We start from the raw sequence: 16,438 nt of genomic DNA, 5'->3' as shown, positions 1-16,438 counted from the left end.
CTAATGTTTCTCACAGCATCAGGCCAAAAAAAAAAAAAAAAAAAAAATTAAAAAGTAGAATTTTTTTAAAAAGTAATTTTGTCAGGATGGTTTATTTTCAAGATAGAGAGCTAAATGTCAATTCTAGAATACATAAGAAAAAGATAATCTATTCAGAAATGTGCTATCCTTTGTAGTATATGCTAAATAAAATTCTCATAAGGCACCATATATGTATAATTATGTTATTTTAGAGTAGACTCTAACAACATCAACTGCAAGTGATCTGCCAAAAGATGGATCTAAGCCAGGACCCCATTCTCTCATCCAAGAAAGGCCTGAAACACTATGTTCCTGCTCTAAAGCCCGGTCACCAATGGGCAATCAGAAATACATTATTTCCCACACAGTGACAAACATGGAAGATACTCTAAATGGTCCTTGAGCCAGGCACAGTGGTTCACGCCTGTAATCTCAGCACTTTGAGAGACCAAGGCGGGAGGAAGGCCTGAACTTCAGAGTTCAAAACCAGCCTGGGCAACATGGTGAAACTGTCTCTACCAAAAAATTAAAAATCAGCCTGGTGTCATGGTGCATGCCTGAAGTAGTTCCAGCTACTCAGGTGGCTGAGGCAAGAAGACCACTTGAGCTTGGGACGTTGAGGCTGCAATGAGCTGTGACTGCACCACTCCACTCAGGACTAGGCAACAGAGTGAGACCCTGTCTCAAAAAAAAAAAAAAAAATTCTTGATATTCTAGAATTTTGGTCTCCCAAGTTTTTAGATAATACACTCCATCAGTAAAAAATATCCAAGTATGAACTGCAAGTAGTTGTAAATTTATTCATTTTAAAATCATAGGCTGGGCATGGTGGCTCACACCTGTAATCCCAGCAACTTGGGAGGCCAAGGCAGGTGGATCACCTGAGGTCAGGAGTTCGAGACCAGCCTGACTGACATGGAGAAATCCCATCTCTACTAAGAATACAAAAATTAGCCAGGCATGGTGCCGCATGCCTGTAATCCTAGCTACTCGGGAGGCTGAGACAGGAGAATTGCTTGAACCCTGGAGGCGGAGGTTGCAGTGAGCCAAGATAGTGCCATTGCACTCCAGCCTGGGCAACAAGAGTAAAACTCTGTCTCAAAAATAAATAAATAAATAATATAATTATATACATGTGCTGTCATATTAGGTATATCTAAAATAAAAAAGAAAAATTACCAAATAAAATAATAAAGCATACAGAATTTTATGAGGTGATAGTATTTTTAAAAACACAACTCTCAGCCAGGCACGCTGCCGCACGCCTATAATCCCAGCACTTTGGGAGGCTGAGGTGGGCAGATTGCCTGAGGTTAGAAGTTCGAGACCAGCCTGGCCAACATGATGAAACCTCATCTCTACTAAAAACACAAAAATTAGCCAGGCATGGTGACAGGCACCTGTAATCCCCACTGCTTGGGAGGCTGAGGCAGGAGAATGACTTGAACCAAGGAGGCGGAGGTTGCAGTGAGCCGAGATCCCACCACTGCACTCCAGTCTGGGTGACAGAGGAAGACTGTCTCAAAAAATAAAAAATAAAAAAAACTCTCATTAAAAATACAATATTAATTAAATTAATACAATAATATGTTTGAATAGTTTCACAAATTCTGGTTTAACACCATGTGACAGGATTTGAAGGTCTGCTTCTAAGTTCAGTTTCTTTTGCTATGATTTTTTAAAGATAGGTGAAAAAGACTTCTCATAAATATATATAAATCCCAAACGGAAGAACTGCATATTTGGCTGTTCTTTTTCACGATGCACTTTTTTTTTTTTTGAGACAGGGTCTCGCCCAGACTGGAGTGCAGTGGCGCAATCACTGCTCACTACAGCCTCGACCTCCAGGCTCAAGCCATCCTGCTACCTCAGCCTCCCAAGTAGCTCAGACCACAGGTATGTGCCCTGATGCAGGGCTAATTTTCAAAACTTTTCGTAGAGACAGGGTCTCCCTATATTGCCCAGGCTGGTCTCAAACTTGTAGGCTCATGGGATCCTCCCACTTCAGCCTCCCAAAGTGTTGAGATTAGGGGCCACCTGCCTGACCATGATGCTCATATTTTAATCTCTCAACCAAATATGATTTTTGGTAAAATTCAGCCAATAAATTTCCATTTTCTCTAATGTCCAATCATTGTTGCAAACTAATCATAAATGTGTTCAAACACATAAAAATTCTTAACTTGGAAGATATGAAAAAAGATTTTTAAGTTCTGTTTCCAAGTTTTTGAAGTGTGCCAAAATAAGCAATTTCTTATGTAACACATCATTTTCTGCAAAATCATATAACAATGGAAACATTTCCCATCATTTATTTTTAAACGCTCCTCAACAAAAAAAGAAAAGAAAAGAAACATTCTCACTTACTGTGAAAACTGCTGCTATTTTGTGGGTACAAAGGAAGTGAGCAAGTATGTGTGTGTACGTGCCTATGTTAATTTTCTACTAGGTAGCATTCTACTCACAGTTACTTATCACAGAAAGGTCAGCCTACTTGGAAACTTGTATTTTGTGAAAGCAATGTGAACTATGTGTCTTTAAATTTGACAATTCCAAATGTTTTGTCTCAAAGTAACCACTGAACTGTAAGTAAGGCATAGGAGATTTTCATGGTCAACCCCCATCTTATTACTAAACACTGGGAAGATTCTATAATATAATATATTCTATAGTATAATCCATAGATTCACTTAGGATAGACACATGTAATCTAGGTGGTTCCGAAAGGAATGAAAGGAGAGAATGTCCACTCCTCTTTACATTAGACGGTCCCTTCTATTTGAAGGATAACATGCCCAAAAAATCACATGAGCACCTAATATACAGGATGTCAATCACAGTCAAGCATAATTTATTTACATTTTTTTAGACCAAAGAAATATAGAAACAGAAATTCTAATATTTTCTTCATACTTGACAATAAATTTCTTGAATAATCCCTGGGAGTACTTCAGAGTAATGGTCCTGAGTGTGGTTCTGAAAATACTACCTGGCATTGAATTACTCCAGGACCTTGTTAAACTAGCAGATTTCCAAGCCTCATCCAAACCTATTGAGTCACAATCTCTGCAAGAGATGCCAGGATTTCAGCATTAGTAACAAGCAGGTCATGTCAGTTATTTGCCACTGCATAAACAACCATTCCAAAATGTAATGGCTCAAAATAATGACGGGTTTTTTTTTTCTTGCAATTCTGTGGATTGACTGGACTTGTGCTCCACTGTGATATCAGCTGACTTCACTTAAATGGCTGCATTCAGCTGGGAGCTCTACTGGACTGAATTATCCAAGAGGGTCTCACTCATGGTCTGGCACTTGGTGCTGACCATCAATGGGGCACCAAAGTCCTCTTCCATAGGGAATCTCTCTCTCTCCTCTGGTCCCTCCCCATTCATTAGCCTACTCTGTGCTTCTTCACATGGAAGCCAATTTCCAAGATCATATTCATGAAAATTGCCAGGTCTCTTCAGGGCTAGTTCCAGAACTGACTCAGGGACTCTTCTGCTGCTTTCTGTTGATCAAAGCAAGTCATGTGACCTGACCAGATTCAAGGAAAGGGAAACAAGACTCTACCTTTTGATGGAAGGGGCACCATGAATGTACAGGGTTAGGAAGAATTGTTGGTAGCCATCATTGGAGACTAGTACTACATAGATGATAAAATTTGAGAACAGCTATTTTAAAGTGATAAATCCAATAAAGACGGTTGAATTTAACATAAGAGCAATTTTTAGTATTCTTAATGAGTTTGTGCATCAAATGTTACTAATAAGAGTAACAACCCTAGACTGAAATATATATATATATATACGCACACAATGCAGAATACTCTAGAAGAGTGGTTTCTTTCTCTTAATGCTAAATTGTATTATAGTAATTACCTTTTGCGTTTTTTAATCATTCATTCTTGAGACATTGGTTTCATCTTTGCAAAACATAAAATTGTAAATAGAGTATTTGGATTTAAAAAGTGTTAATGAAAGAAAGTATCAAAACTCTTTCAACATCATGGTTTTATCTTGCTCAAACCAGCCATGTGTATTGAGGAAGTTGGCAGTGTAAGACCCTATCATTTAAGGCCTTCTACCTATCATGAGATTAATCCCCTGGGTTGGTTTGTTTTGGTTTTTTGGGTTTTTTAGAACAAGAACAAAAAGGACCACAGAGAACTTTCCAAATCAATGAGCTTTCAAATATAGGAAATATTGGCTGTAAGGATATCATGCAGTTTCCCTCAGAGATCTTGAGACCATGGCTTAAAGGAACGTATTATTTTTGTAAATCCTGAATTTGAATCATGTAGTTACAAAGAGCAGTGTTAAGGGCTGAGCGTGGCTGACCGTCCAGCATCTGCTTTTAATTCAGCTTTGTTGCACTCTACTTGTCACAACTAAATTTTATAGGAAGGAATTAAATGCTTTAGATCAGAGGTCAAAAGCTAAAGACCCACAGGCCAGATACAATGACAGATGTATTTAATTTGGCCTGGATGTTTTTTAAAAATTGAAATTAGTTGTCACCATTAAAGAAAAAAAAAGCAATACTTCAAACTTCTCAAAAAACAAAATCAGGAACACTTAATACTGAAATTGCATTCCCCTATGACATCACAGGACTAAAGTTGATTATGAATGGTCCCTGAAGATAGGTCATGCACTTTCCAGTGAACCATAGTCCCCACTCTTCTCTGTTGTCTTCCTCTAGAATTACACCATTTACATTCTCTACATGACGTTTGGAAGTACTAGATCTTTATTTTTATTTTTTTGCAGCCAAAGCACTATTTAGAAATTCAGGGAGTGACTAAAAGATTCATTTGTAAATATTTATAAATATCACAGGTCTACTCTATTTCAGGCTAGACTTTCCTGATACATATCCTAGCACATATTTTGATATACCTTGCCTGCACTGCAAATTGAAACCCATTTTTTTCTTTTTAAAGAAATAAAGTCATTTTTAAAAGCTGTCATATATTAAGAAGTATAACAGAATTTCTAAGAAAAAAATCAAACTAATGAAATTTTTCGTGTAGAATCATATTTTGGGTTTGTTTTCCCCAGTTGAAGAGAAAAAGAGGGTGGGGAAAATACTCTGAAATAACACAAAGAGCAAAAAAAAAAAAAGATGCAGCAAAATTTGTAAAGTTTTGTTCTATCACATAGCTATCCTAGTTAAGGACTACTATCATCATCACAAAATCTAAAACAAAACACAGGAATTTGTCTACTTCTTGATATAGCACTGCCATTAATATCATTTCTGTGCTTACTGAAACTGTCCTACCAATACACAATTAATAGTTTTACGTAAAGGATAGCAAAAGTGCCAAAAGAGCACTCAAACTGGAGTAACCAGAAGACACGTGGATGCAAATTCTAGCTCTACCAGTTACTCTCAGCAGATTTGGGGCAAGTCAACTTACCTCCATATACCAGCTTCTTTATTAGAGACATGATACAGTTGAGACTCAATATTTAACATCCAACTAATTCTTATCTTTTAAGATTTTAAAATTTATTATTCTAAGAAACTTTCAGGCCAGGCACAGTGGCTCATGCCTGTAATCCCAGCACTTTGGGAAACCGAGGCAGGCGGATCTGAAGGTCAGGAGATCAAGACCACCCTGGCCAACACAGTGAAACCCCGTCTCTACTAAAAAAAACAAAAAATTAGCCCGGCGTGATGGCGGGCGCCTGTAGTCCTAGCTACTCGGGAGGCTGAGGCAGGAGAATGGCGTGAACCCGGGAGGCGGAGTTTGCAGTGAGCTGAGTTCAGGCCACTGCACTCCAGCCTGGGCAACAGAGCGGGACTCCGTCTCAAAAAAAAAAAAAGAAAGAAACTTTCTCCCAATCTGACTTGTGTGTGACTCTCTGAGTTTTACTATAACACCTTTAAGGAACTGAATTTAGTTACTGATCTACTTCGACTTCCTCAAAAGAGAGCGCTCCATGTAAGTCAGTGTTTGTATTAGAATGGGGCACAATATTTTAAAGATATGGCATTGGGAAGCAGAGCATTGGCATTAAAATAAAATAACATTAAGCTCTAATATGAGATTTGAAAAACATAATCTGGGCAGAGGGTCCAGTGAATCTTAGCAGGAATAACCAGTCTTCAGCATTATCAGCTTAGTGCTGACTGAAGAGTCATTTGGCTACATGTGATTTTTACACATCTGTCAACTAAATCAGAGTTCGAAATGAAAAATCTGGCACATAGAAACATTATGGGGATTTGTGAGTCCCCCTGGAGAATTTTGGGTCCATAAACCAATGAATAGATTACTATGACACATAAATAGAGTATTTTCATCTGTGACAGGCATAATCTCGCCCTGGTACTCTTTGTGTCATGTTACTCACTGTCCTCAGACCCACTTTAGAACATGCTAAAAGATAAGTAACAACATTAAATATGGAAAACATCAAAGGGTAAAGAACGGAACCACCTTTGGGAAGACCTAAATGCAATCTCTGTCAGTACCACTAACTGTGGCCTCTGAGTTAGCCCACTAACTCCAGTCCTAATGTAAGTACATTACAAATCACTTCAACGGTCACGACCTCATTCATCCGTCCAGCAAACCTGTGCCATAATAGGTTTTACTAGTACAAAAACTGAGGCTCGCTGTGTTTGTAACTTACCTAAAGTCACATAGGTGATAACGGTGTCCCTGAATCCAAATCCACATATTCTTTGTATTGAGACAGGCAGATGGAAAGGGCTCCCTGGCAAAACTCCAACCGGCCAGTGCACTGGGAGGAGTGCGCACTGGGATGGAGCCACAGAAGTTCGCGCGCACGTTTGCGCGGGAGGAGCTTGGCCCCTCCTCTTCCTGGGTGGAACCTGGGATCCAATCTGTGAGGCGGGAAGCTCACTGGCAGGAAACACTCTCTCGCTTTGCTAAGAGTCTCTGTTTCACCTTTTCTTCCATTTCACCCAATAAACCCTGCCCTCCTCATGCTTCAAATCGTCTGTGAGCCTAATTTTTCGTGGCCGTGTGATAAGGAACCCTGTCTTTAGCTGAACTAAGGAAAAAGTCCCACAACACTATTATGCCATAAAATGTCTTTAATCTATAAAACTAGAATATAGCAAGTCTTTATTGAGTCTCGAATTTCATTTATTTATTTTTTAAAAAATGTTTATAACTTGAGTGGGTCGAAACGTGGGTATATAAAAAAGAGGAATTTACGTGTCTCTAGAAGAAAAAGAAGAGATTGCAAGGGAAATACTGAGTGTCGTTTTGAAAGTACATTAGTGCCAGGCACTACAGAAGTCTTCCTGAAGGTGGTGGTACAGGCAAAGCATGCACTTCAAGCTTTGGGAACAATTTTTAGAAAAATTTTTGAGGTCTTTATAAAAATTGTCAAGGAACTGTTAACATAATGACAGCAACATATACAAATGTCTGGAACACTATCACATATTTTAAATCTATTTTTTGATGTAGAGCTATTTGGAAATATTATGTCAGCCTTTCAGGAAGTATATAATTTTGAGATTGAATAAAATCAGGCTGTCTCCATGTTTATTTGAATTAATGAGATGTTTGATATTGTCCACCTTTTCCCTTGTTGTCCAATCCCTAGTCAGTGCTCTGACTTGAAAGCCAAGTTCTCTGTGTCTGTAACCAAAGAGAAAAGCTCATCACCCTGGTTAGGCAAAGTTCACAGCTGCCACAGCCTCCTGAAATGCCACACTGCCTCCATCAGTGTTTCTTCTTGTGTTCTCTTCGTGCAGAGTGTGTTTGGAGTTACTGCAGTTTTTGGTCATCACTGAATGATGATATCTCTTTAGAAAGTCTCTGTAAGTGTACCCAGGGCTCCCTGAAGATGTGTAAAGTCTCTGCACAAGTTTGAGCATTCTTAAGGAGCAAATTACTAGCATTTTGTATTTTTATATTTGTACAATGAGAAAACTTTCTATGGATTTGATATTCTTTCCTGGAAATACTTCCACAAGAAAACAGGATATGGAAAACCCATTTTTAAGGAAAGTTTATGTTTTTACATTAAAGAACAATTGAAAATAAAATATTCCTGTTGGAATAATGGGATCTTGATTTTAGGCCGTTTGTCAATTTAACAATTAATGACAGAGCTTAGCAATGACATATAGCTAACAGCAAAAGTTCTTGTGGCAGTACCCTCATCTTCCCCCTTCTCCCATGCTAAAGAATAAAACAACATATTTCCCAAGTTAATGGTCCCAATGTGGGGCCAATTTTATTTTCAAATAATTACAGAATCACAAGAAGTTGCCAAAATAATACAAAGAAGCCCCATGTATATTTCACCCGTTTTCACCTTCAGAAATAACATCTTACATAACTAATACAATATCAAGACCAAGAAAATGACGTTGGTACAAGTACAGTCTTACTCGGATTTCACCAATGTTGACAGGCACTTGTGTGTATGTGCATATGTCTGTGAGTCAAACACTTTTATTACATGTAGATGTGATAAGGGTACAGATCTGTTTCATTACTATGAAGATCCCTAATGGTTCCATTTTATAGTTATACCCATCCATCTCCCTCCCAGAGACCATCTCTATCCTCTGGCAACCACTACTCTGTTCTCTATCTCTATAAATGTGTCATTTGGAGAATGTAATAGAAATAGAATAATACAGTATGTTACCTTCTGTTTATAACCTTTTTTTCACTCAGCATAATTGCCTTGAGATCCATCCACCTTGTGACATGTGTAGTAATAGTTGATTCCTTTCTGTTGCTGAGTAGTATTTCATGGTATGGACGCCACACAGTTTGATCATTCATTCACCCATGGAAGGGCATCTGGGTTGTTTCTAATCTTTGGCTATTACAAATAAAGCTGCTATAAACATTTGCGTATACATTTCGGTGTCTATAAGTTTTCTTTTCTTTGGGTTGAATGCTCGGGAGTACCGTTGCTGAGTTGTATGGTAAAATGTGATTAGATTTTTAAGAAATGGCCAAACTATTTTCAAGTGGTTGTACCATTTTGCATTCCCACCAGTAATGTATAAGGGATCCAATTTCTCTGCATTCTTGCCAGCATTTGGTGTTATCATTGTATCATTTCTTTTGAAAAAAAATTTTTTTTTTTTTTTTTTTTTTGAGATGCAGTCTCGCTCTGTCACCCAGGCTGGAGCGCAGTGGTGCTATCTTGGCTCACTGCAAGCTCCACCTTCCGGGTTCATGCCATTCTCCTGCCTCAGCCTCCCGAGTAGCCGGGACTACAGGTGCCCACCACTGCGCCCGGCTAATTTTTTGTATTTTTAGTAGAGACGGAGTTTCACCGTGTTAGCCAGGAAGGTCTCAATCTCCTGACCCCATGATCCACCCGCCTCAGCCTCCCAAAGTGTTGGGATTACAGGCATGAGCCACCATGCCCGGACTACTACTGAGTTTTGAGAGTTCTTTATCACATATATGGTTTGGAAGTGGTTGACAAATGTTTTCCTTCAATCTGTAGCTTGTATTTTCATCTTCTTAACAGGATCTTTCATTGAGCAAAAGTTTTTAGTATTGAAGAAGCCCAATTTATTTGTTTTCTTTTATAGAATTATAATATTGGTGTCATGTCTAAGAATTCTTTACCTAGTCCGGGGTTCTGAAGATTTTCTCCTATGTTTTCTTCTAAACATTTATACCATATACCATATCTCGTGAACTAATGCTTTTACCCTGATTCATATCCCATATACTTAAGGTTTCATTAGAAACAAATGACACCCTCCAACAGATAATTGGATAAAGCTTAATAAAGGGACCATTTACAAAGGTGCAGGAAGAGAAAAGAGAAACCAAGAAAGGTGAAGCACCCTAGGGGTAGCAACAGTGGGGCACTATTACCACTCCTAGGCCTGACTGGGCGAGAGGGAGAGGAGATACCAGGGAGCTGTAGCTGCGGAAGTCCTCACAGCAAGAGCTGTGGCCTGCCTAGCAACCCACTGGGGAGGAGCCAGAAGAATACAAAGCTAAACTTCCCTCTCTTCCTTCTTACCAGTTGGCACCGGAGAACACAACAGCTTGTTTACATACTTGAAACAAGACATGGTATCAAGAAAAGTTGGATTTCAAGAAGGGTACCAGAATCCCTACATTTAGATTCTTAAAGTACAAACATCAATAAAAAACAAAACAAAAAAAAAAAGAGAAAGAGGAAAATGGAAAATCAGAAATGCCAGTGTCAACTTATCTGATCATACCAATGCTGCATTTGAAATAAAACACGTAAAATGCAAAATATGCTTACTCTAATAGCAAAGCAAGAATTTCAAGCCTTGCTGAAGGTACTAACTATCCACTATGTTTTTTCCTTCTTCCAAAGGCAAGCGATCCTGATCAGGGAGGTGTAATGGCATTGCCTTCCCCGGCCTTCCAGGACTTTCTGGATTGTCAAGCAGTAATTAACTTGGTTGGGGGGGGCGTAGGCAGAGAAAGCTGGGAAGGAAAGAGAGCCAGTAGATGGCAGATGGTTGTCATTTAGGCATTTTTGTCCATGTGGAACAGGATCCTTGCCAAGGGCAGGCCTTCAGTTCCCAGGCTGGAGAGAAGGAGGGTGTTAGAAAACAAGCAGTGGCATAGTCCTAAAAACTAGGACTAATAGCGGGGAGCAAAATGGTGACCTGAGATCTCTGCAGAGTCTCAAGGTCATTTGGGAGCAAAGGATTCCAGATCCCAGATTTCAGGGCCGGCTGCAAGGCTCTCTCTCCTGATTTGCATAGGGACCTGCAGAACCCAGGGCTGGGCTTGTGACCACCATCTGAAGGGAAATCTGAGGCTGTTAACATATTTGATTAAGTTTAGGTTGGTCAGGAAAATGGGTGGCTTGAACATACACGATTCAGTGTGGCAACTGACGAAAGCAAAGATGGGGTGCTGGCCCAGAGCTTTAAAAGGTTACTATGGATGGGAATGTTGTTGTTTTTGTTGTTGTTGCTGTTGTTTTGGGGATGGAGTCTCACTCTGTTGGCAAGGCTGGAGTGCAGTGGCACGATCTGAGCTCAATGCAACCTCTGCCTCCTGGGTTCAAGTGATTCTCCTGCCTCAGCCTCCTGAGTAGCTGGGACTACAGGCATGCGCCACCACTCCCATCTACTTTGTATTTTTAGTAGAGACAGGGTTTCATCATGTTGGCCAGGCTGGTCTCAAACTCCTGACCTCAGGTGATCCACCCACCTCGGCCTCCCAAAGTGCTGGGATTACAGGCATGAGCAACCGTGCCCAGGAATGTTTTTTATTCATTCAGTGAACAAATATTTATCAAGTTTGTTCTAAGAGCCAGGTCCTGTGTTGAGTCCATGGGACACAGTGTTAAGTAAAGTCCAGTTCTCTTAACCTTAAAATGGAACTTAAAATTCAAATAGAAAATGCCATCAGGCCTCCCAAATTTCTGGGATTATAGGCGTGAGCCACCGTGCCCAGACTACTACTGAGTTTTGAGAGTTCTTTATCACATATATGGTTTGGAAGTGGTTGACAAATGTTTTCCTTCAATCTGTAGCTTGTATTTTCATCTTCTTAACAGGATCTTTCATTGAGCAAAAGTTTTTAGTATTGAAGAAGCCCAATTTATTTGTTTTCTTTTATAGAATTATAATATTGGTGTCATGTCTAAGAATTCTTCACCTAGTCCAGGGTTCTGAAGATTTTCTCCTATGTTTTCTTCTAAACATTTATACCATAAACCATATCTCACGCCTGTAATCTCAACACTTTGGGAGGCCGAGGTGGATGGATCACGTGAGGCCAGTAGTTTGAGACAAGCCTGGCCAACATGGCAAAACTCTGTCTCCACTAAAAACACAAAAATTAGCCAGAGCATGGTGGTGTGTACCTGTAATACCAGCTACTTGGGAGGCTGAGGCAGGAGAATTGCTTGAACCCAAGAGGTGGAGTGTAAGGTACATGGATGTGCTTTGGTCAAGGATAGGCCAAGGCAGACGTCAGGCCTGCATGACTCAGTGAGTCTGGTGCACAGGCGCACACCTCCACTTGTTATGTAACCTGTCTGTGTAAGTTCATACTTGGCTCTAAGCCACTATTGTCTGTAAAAGGTATAACTGTCCTGCTGACGCTCTACAGGGGCTCTTGGCTTGGCTCCTGGGGCTCAGCTCAGCTCAACATGGCTTGACATGGCAGGCATGCTGGCAACCAGAGAAAGAAAGAGAGAAAGCCAAAGATGTCCATCTTGCAGACAGAGGGGAGCCACAGCACAGTTTGCACTGGTACCCAGGGAGAGAAAGAGTTAAGCTGCTGATCCCAAAGGCAAGGGAGAGCCCGCCATGCAGCTGCAGGCATGGGGGTGGCAGGAGCCTCAGAGCCGGAGCAAATAGCTGAGATAAAGGTGGACAGTGTGAGAGAGCTAATGTGAGTAAGCTACTGATGAGAAAGCTGCTGAATGAAACTACATTTCACCTGCCTACGGCCCCCCAAGTATTCTTTCTGCCCATCCACCCACTCCCATCAGACTTCAGCATGGGCTGAACCCAGACTCTGGCATTTGGACCTAACACAAAGGTTGCAGTGAGCCGAGATTTTGCCACTGCTCTCCAGTCCAGGCAACAGAGCACTCTGTCTCAGAAAAAAAAAAAAAAAGCCATCAAAGAGAAGGAGAAAAGAAAGATAATAATCTCTAAAGAGTGATAAATGCTATGAAGAAAACAAAAGAGGGCATTTGATAATAGCTGAAGTGAGAGATGGGAGAAATGGTACTCTAATTTCGTTAAGATGTCTCTGAGAAGGTGACATTAGAGTTGAGGCTTATTGACGGATGGAGCAAGCCCCTTACAGGAAAATCTAGGAGAAATGCAAACAGCTGGAGCAAAGGACCTGCGACAAGAAGAATTTTGGCCTATTTAAGTAACAGAAAGAAGGTGGGCGAGGCCAGAACAGAATGAGCCAGGAGGAAATCATTTAAGATAAAATGAGAAAAAGGGAGGAGGCTGGCACCAGGTTTTAGCCTAGAAAAACTGAAACTCCTAGTTTGATCTCAAACCTCAGCTGCAACAGTCAGCCTTAGGTGCTGACCAGGTGTAATTCATTGAACAATGCCGTGTTGCCTCTGACAATTACCTCCAGCAAGCTGATGAATTTGTAGTCAAGAGCCTCTCTAAATCAACACTATTATGCCTTATTACCTCCAAGCAAATCAGCATAAAGGGATAGAAAAGACCATTAAAAATGAGCCAGCAGTTTGCTAGGTGACTGTTCAATAAGATTTCATTACCCCTTCTGTGGATATGCTTCCTGTATGTTCACCCATAGGAGCCTGTCCTGTTTAATAATTCTGGGGGCTCTGCATCAAGGTTTGCCTCCATCCTGACCATGTCGATTCAGAGCCAGGACACAATAAGAATGCACTTTGAATGCTGCTCTTAAGAGAATTAACCAGGTCGGGCGCGGTGGCTTATGCCTGTAGTCTCAGCACTTTGTGAGGCCAAGGCAGGTGGATCACTTGAGGTCAGCAGTTGGAGACGAGCCTGGCCAACATGGTGAAACCCCTTCTCTACTAAAAATACGAAAATTAGCCAGGCATGGTGGCAGGTGCGTGAAATCCCAGCTACTTGGGAGGCTGAGGCAGGAGAATCGCTTGAACCCAGGGGACGGAGGTTGTAGTGAGCCAAGATTGCACCACTGCACTCCAGCCTGGACAACGGAATGAGACTCCATCTCAAAAAAAAAAAAAAAAAAAAAAAGAGAGAGAGAGAGGCCGGGTGTGGTGGCTCACGCCTGTAATCCCAGCACTTTGGGAAGCCAAGGCAGGTGGATCATGAGGTCAGGAGATCAAGACCATCCTGGCTAACACGGTGAAACCCCGTCTCCACTAAAAACACAAAAAATTCTCCGGGCATGGTGGCGGGTGCCTGTAGTCCCAGCTACTCAGGAGGCTGAGGAAGGAGAATGGCATGAGCCTGAGACGTGGAGATTGCAGTGCGCCGAGATCGGGCCACTGCACTCCAGCCTGGGCGACAGACCATGACTCCGTCTCAAAAAAAAAAGAGAGAGAGAGAGAGATTTAACCTGAAGACTTGGTTTTGCCCAGATCATACATCTCTCACTGTAACTGAAGGGTGTGAGACTCACCAGTTGTGGACAGATGTGCTGGCATCAGGTTGCCATGTCAATACCCTCTCTAGGCATTCATCGTAGGGAGCCATGGAAAAGCAGAACCAACTGACATACCTCCTTCAGTGTTCTCTAGTGGTGTTCCTTTGACCAGAGTTCCTGAGCACTGAAGAAGCAGAATATGAAGGAAGAAATATATCTTCCTTGGCCACTTTTACTGCTTAAAGTAGTCACCGGACTCACAATCATTTAATCATCACCTAGAGCAATTTCTTTTTTTTTTTTTTTTTTTTGAGACGGAGTCTGGCTCTGTTGCCCAGGCTGGAGTGCAGTGGCCGGATCTCAGCTCACTGCAAGCCCCGCCTCCCGGGTTCACGCCATTCTCCTGCCTCAGCCTCCCGAGTAGCTGGGACTAGAGGCGCCTGCCACCTCGCCCGGCTAGTTTTTTTTTGTATTTTAGTAGAGACGGGGTTTCACCGTGTTAGCCAGGATGGTCTCGATCTCCTGAACTCGTGATTCGCCCGTCTCGGCCTCCCAAAGTGCTGGGATTACAGGCTTGAGCCACCGCGCCCGGCCGAGCAATTTCTTAAATACATACTCTTCTTTTGGCTAAAAAACTCAGAGAAATGGTCATGCCACATAGACAAACATGTCTATTGGTGTTAGGACTCCAGATAAGGTTTTTTTTCCCTGTGGATTATTTTAGCTATAGGCTTCTCATGGATTCCCCTCCATTCTTGCCCCAGAGATCTCCTGCTTTTGAATGAATAGTGAAGTTTTAACAATTACCTGTTCACTGTTGCCTCAGTCCCTCAAAAATAATTTTGTAGGACATTAAAATACCATAAGTATTTACAGATTGGCTTCTGTTAAAGTGTTTTGACACTGCTCTTTTTTTTTTTTTCTGTGAACAAATACTTTTTAATGGGTTTAAAGTTTTTTTTGCTTGTTTTGTTTTTGCAAATATACTGGAGAATCAATCACACAATGCTGCCAGGATTGGACATAGTCCAGGGACCACAAGTCTGCACACTCCTTTGCTACTGGTCCTGTAATGGCAGAACCTTTCATCTGGCCTTTATTGCTTACTATGACCCCTGTATTATCTTCAAAAGAAAGAAACACGCTGTCTTTTCTCTGGTAGGGCTTTCATTGTCAAATGACTACTGCTGGATGTACCTTTTATCTGAGCTCTGGTTTGCCTTTCTTGACTGTAGCCATCCCCACGTCACCCACACTAGCAGCGGGAAATCTGTTCAGCTGTCCCTTGATCCTCTTCACGGAGATGATATACAGGTTTTTGGCTCCTGTGTTGTCAGCTCATTTGATCACAACTCCTACTGGAAGACCCACAGAAATCCGGAATTTCATACCAGAGGACCCACCACATCCTTACTTCCACATCTTGAACCCGGAAAGAAGGAAAAAGGAAGTAGATTTTGACACTATTCTTAAACAAATTATAGGCAAATTTATCCTGTTAAAAAAAAAAGAATAGGCTGGACGCGCTGGCTCACACCTGTCATCCCAGCACTTTGGGAGGCTGAGGCAGGTGGATCACAAGGTCAGGAGTTCAAAAGCAGCCTAGCCAAGATGGTGAAACCCCGTCTCTACTAAAAATACAAAAATTAGCTGGGTGCAGTGGCAGGCGCCTGTAATTCCAGCTACTCAGGAGGCTGAGGCAGGAGAACTGCTTGAACTCGGGCTTCAGAGGTCACAGTGAGCCAAGATCATGCCACTGCACTCCAGCCTGGGCAACAGAGCGAGACTCCATCTCAAAAAAAAAAAAAAAAAAAAAAACAGAGTTCTCACCTCTGCAATCAGCAATTCCGCATATTCAGAACTTTGAATATCTTTGCAAATCTGTTAAAGTATAAGCACCAGAAATAGAAATAGGCTCATGCAAAAAAAAATTATGTGGCTAGTAACGGATCTAGTAATATTCTTTAAAAATTCAAAACTACAGTAATCTCTAGTACTGAATATTTGCAACATGTTCATGAATAAAAGACTTATACAATCTAATATGATTAAAACACACTTCAAGATTAAAATATTCATTTAAATGGTTCATATTGCCTGAACTTCCTTCTGAAGGTCTAAGGTTTTTTGTGGAAAAACCCTTCTTAGAACTCCCTAAATTGAATAGTCACCGTTGAATAGCCATTTTCTACATTCCACTCAGAGTCAGGTTGGCCTGAGGTTTTCAGATGTCATCAGCTCGTCCAGCAAAAACATGCGTCTTTGGATTGCTCGTTCCTACTCCATGAACATGTAAAGTTAAGGCCACCCTTTCAAAGGAGCTTCCTTCTCTGGGAAGGTTGGCCTGGTCCCTTTCCTCCCTAAGGG

The 16,438-nt window shown here is 41.2% G+C and overlaps 1 long non-coding RNA gene and 1 pseudogene across 1 annotated transcript in view; both read right to left on the bottom strand.

Annotated features, from left to right (window-relative positions):
- LOC126950773 (uncharacterized) overlaps nucleotides 1–6,782 on the bottom strand; it is a 189,298-nt gene extending 182,516 nt beyond the window's left edge. The window contains exon 1 of the long non-coding RNA XR_007724292.1: nucleotides 6,669–6,782. This is a non-coding gene — a long non-coding RNA (uncharacterized LOC126950773). The remainder of the gene's footprint in view (nucleotides 1–6,668) is intronic.
- Nucleotides 6,783–7,683: 901 nt separating this feature from the next.
- Nucleotides 7,684–15,493, bottom strand: LOC126950858 (60S ribosomal protein L23-like; annotated as a pseudogene).
- Between the last annotated feature and the right edge of the window lie 945 nt (nucleotides 15,494–16,438).

Source organism: Macaca thibetana, chromosome 3 (assembly GCF_024542745.1).
Source record: "Macaca thibetana thibetana isolate TM-01 chromosome 3, ASM2454274v1, whole genome shotgun sequence".
NCBI lineage: Eukaryota > Metazoa > Chordata > Mammalia > Primates > Cercopithecidae > Macaca > Macaca thibetana.
Note: the sequence above shows the minus strand (reverse complement) of the source record. Positions and strands in the feature narration are given on the sequence as shown.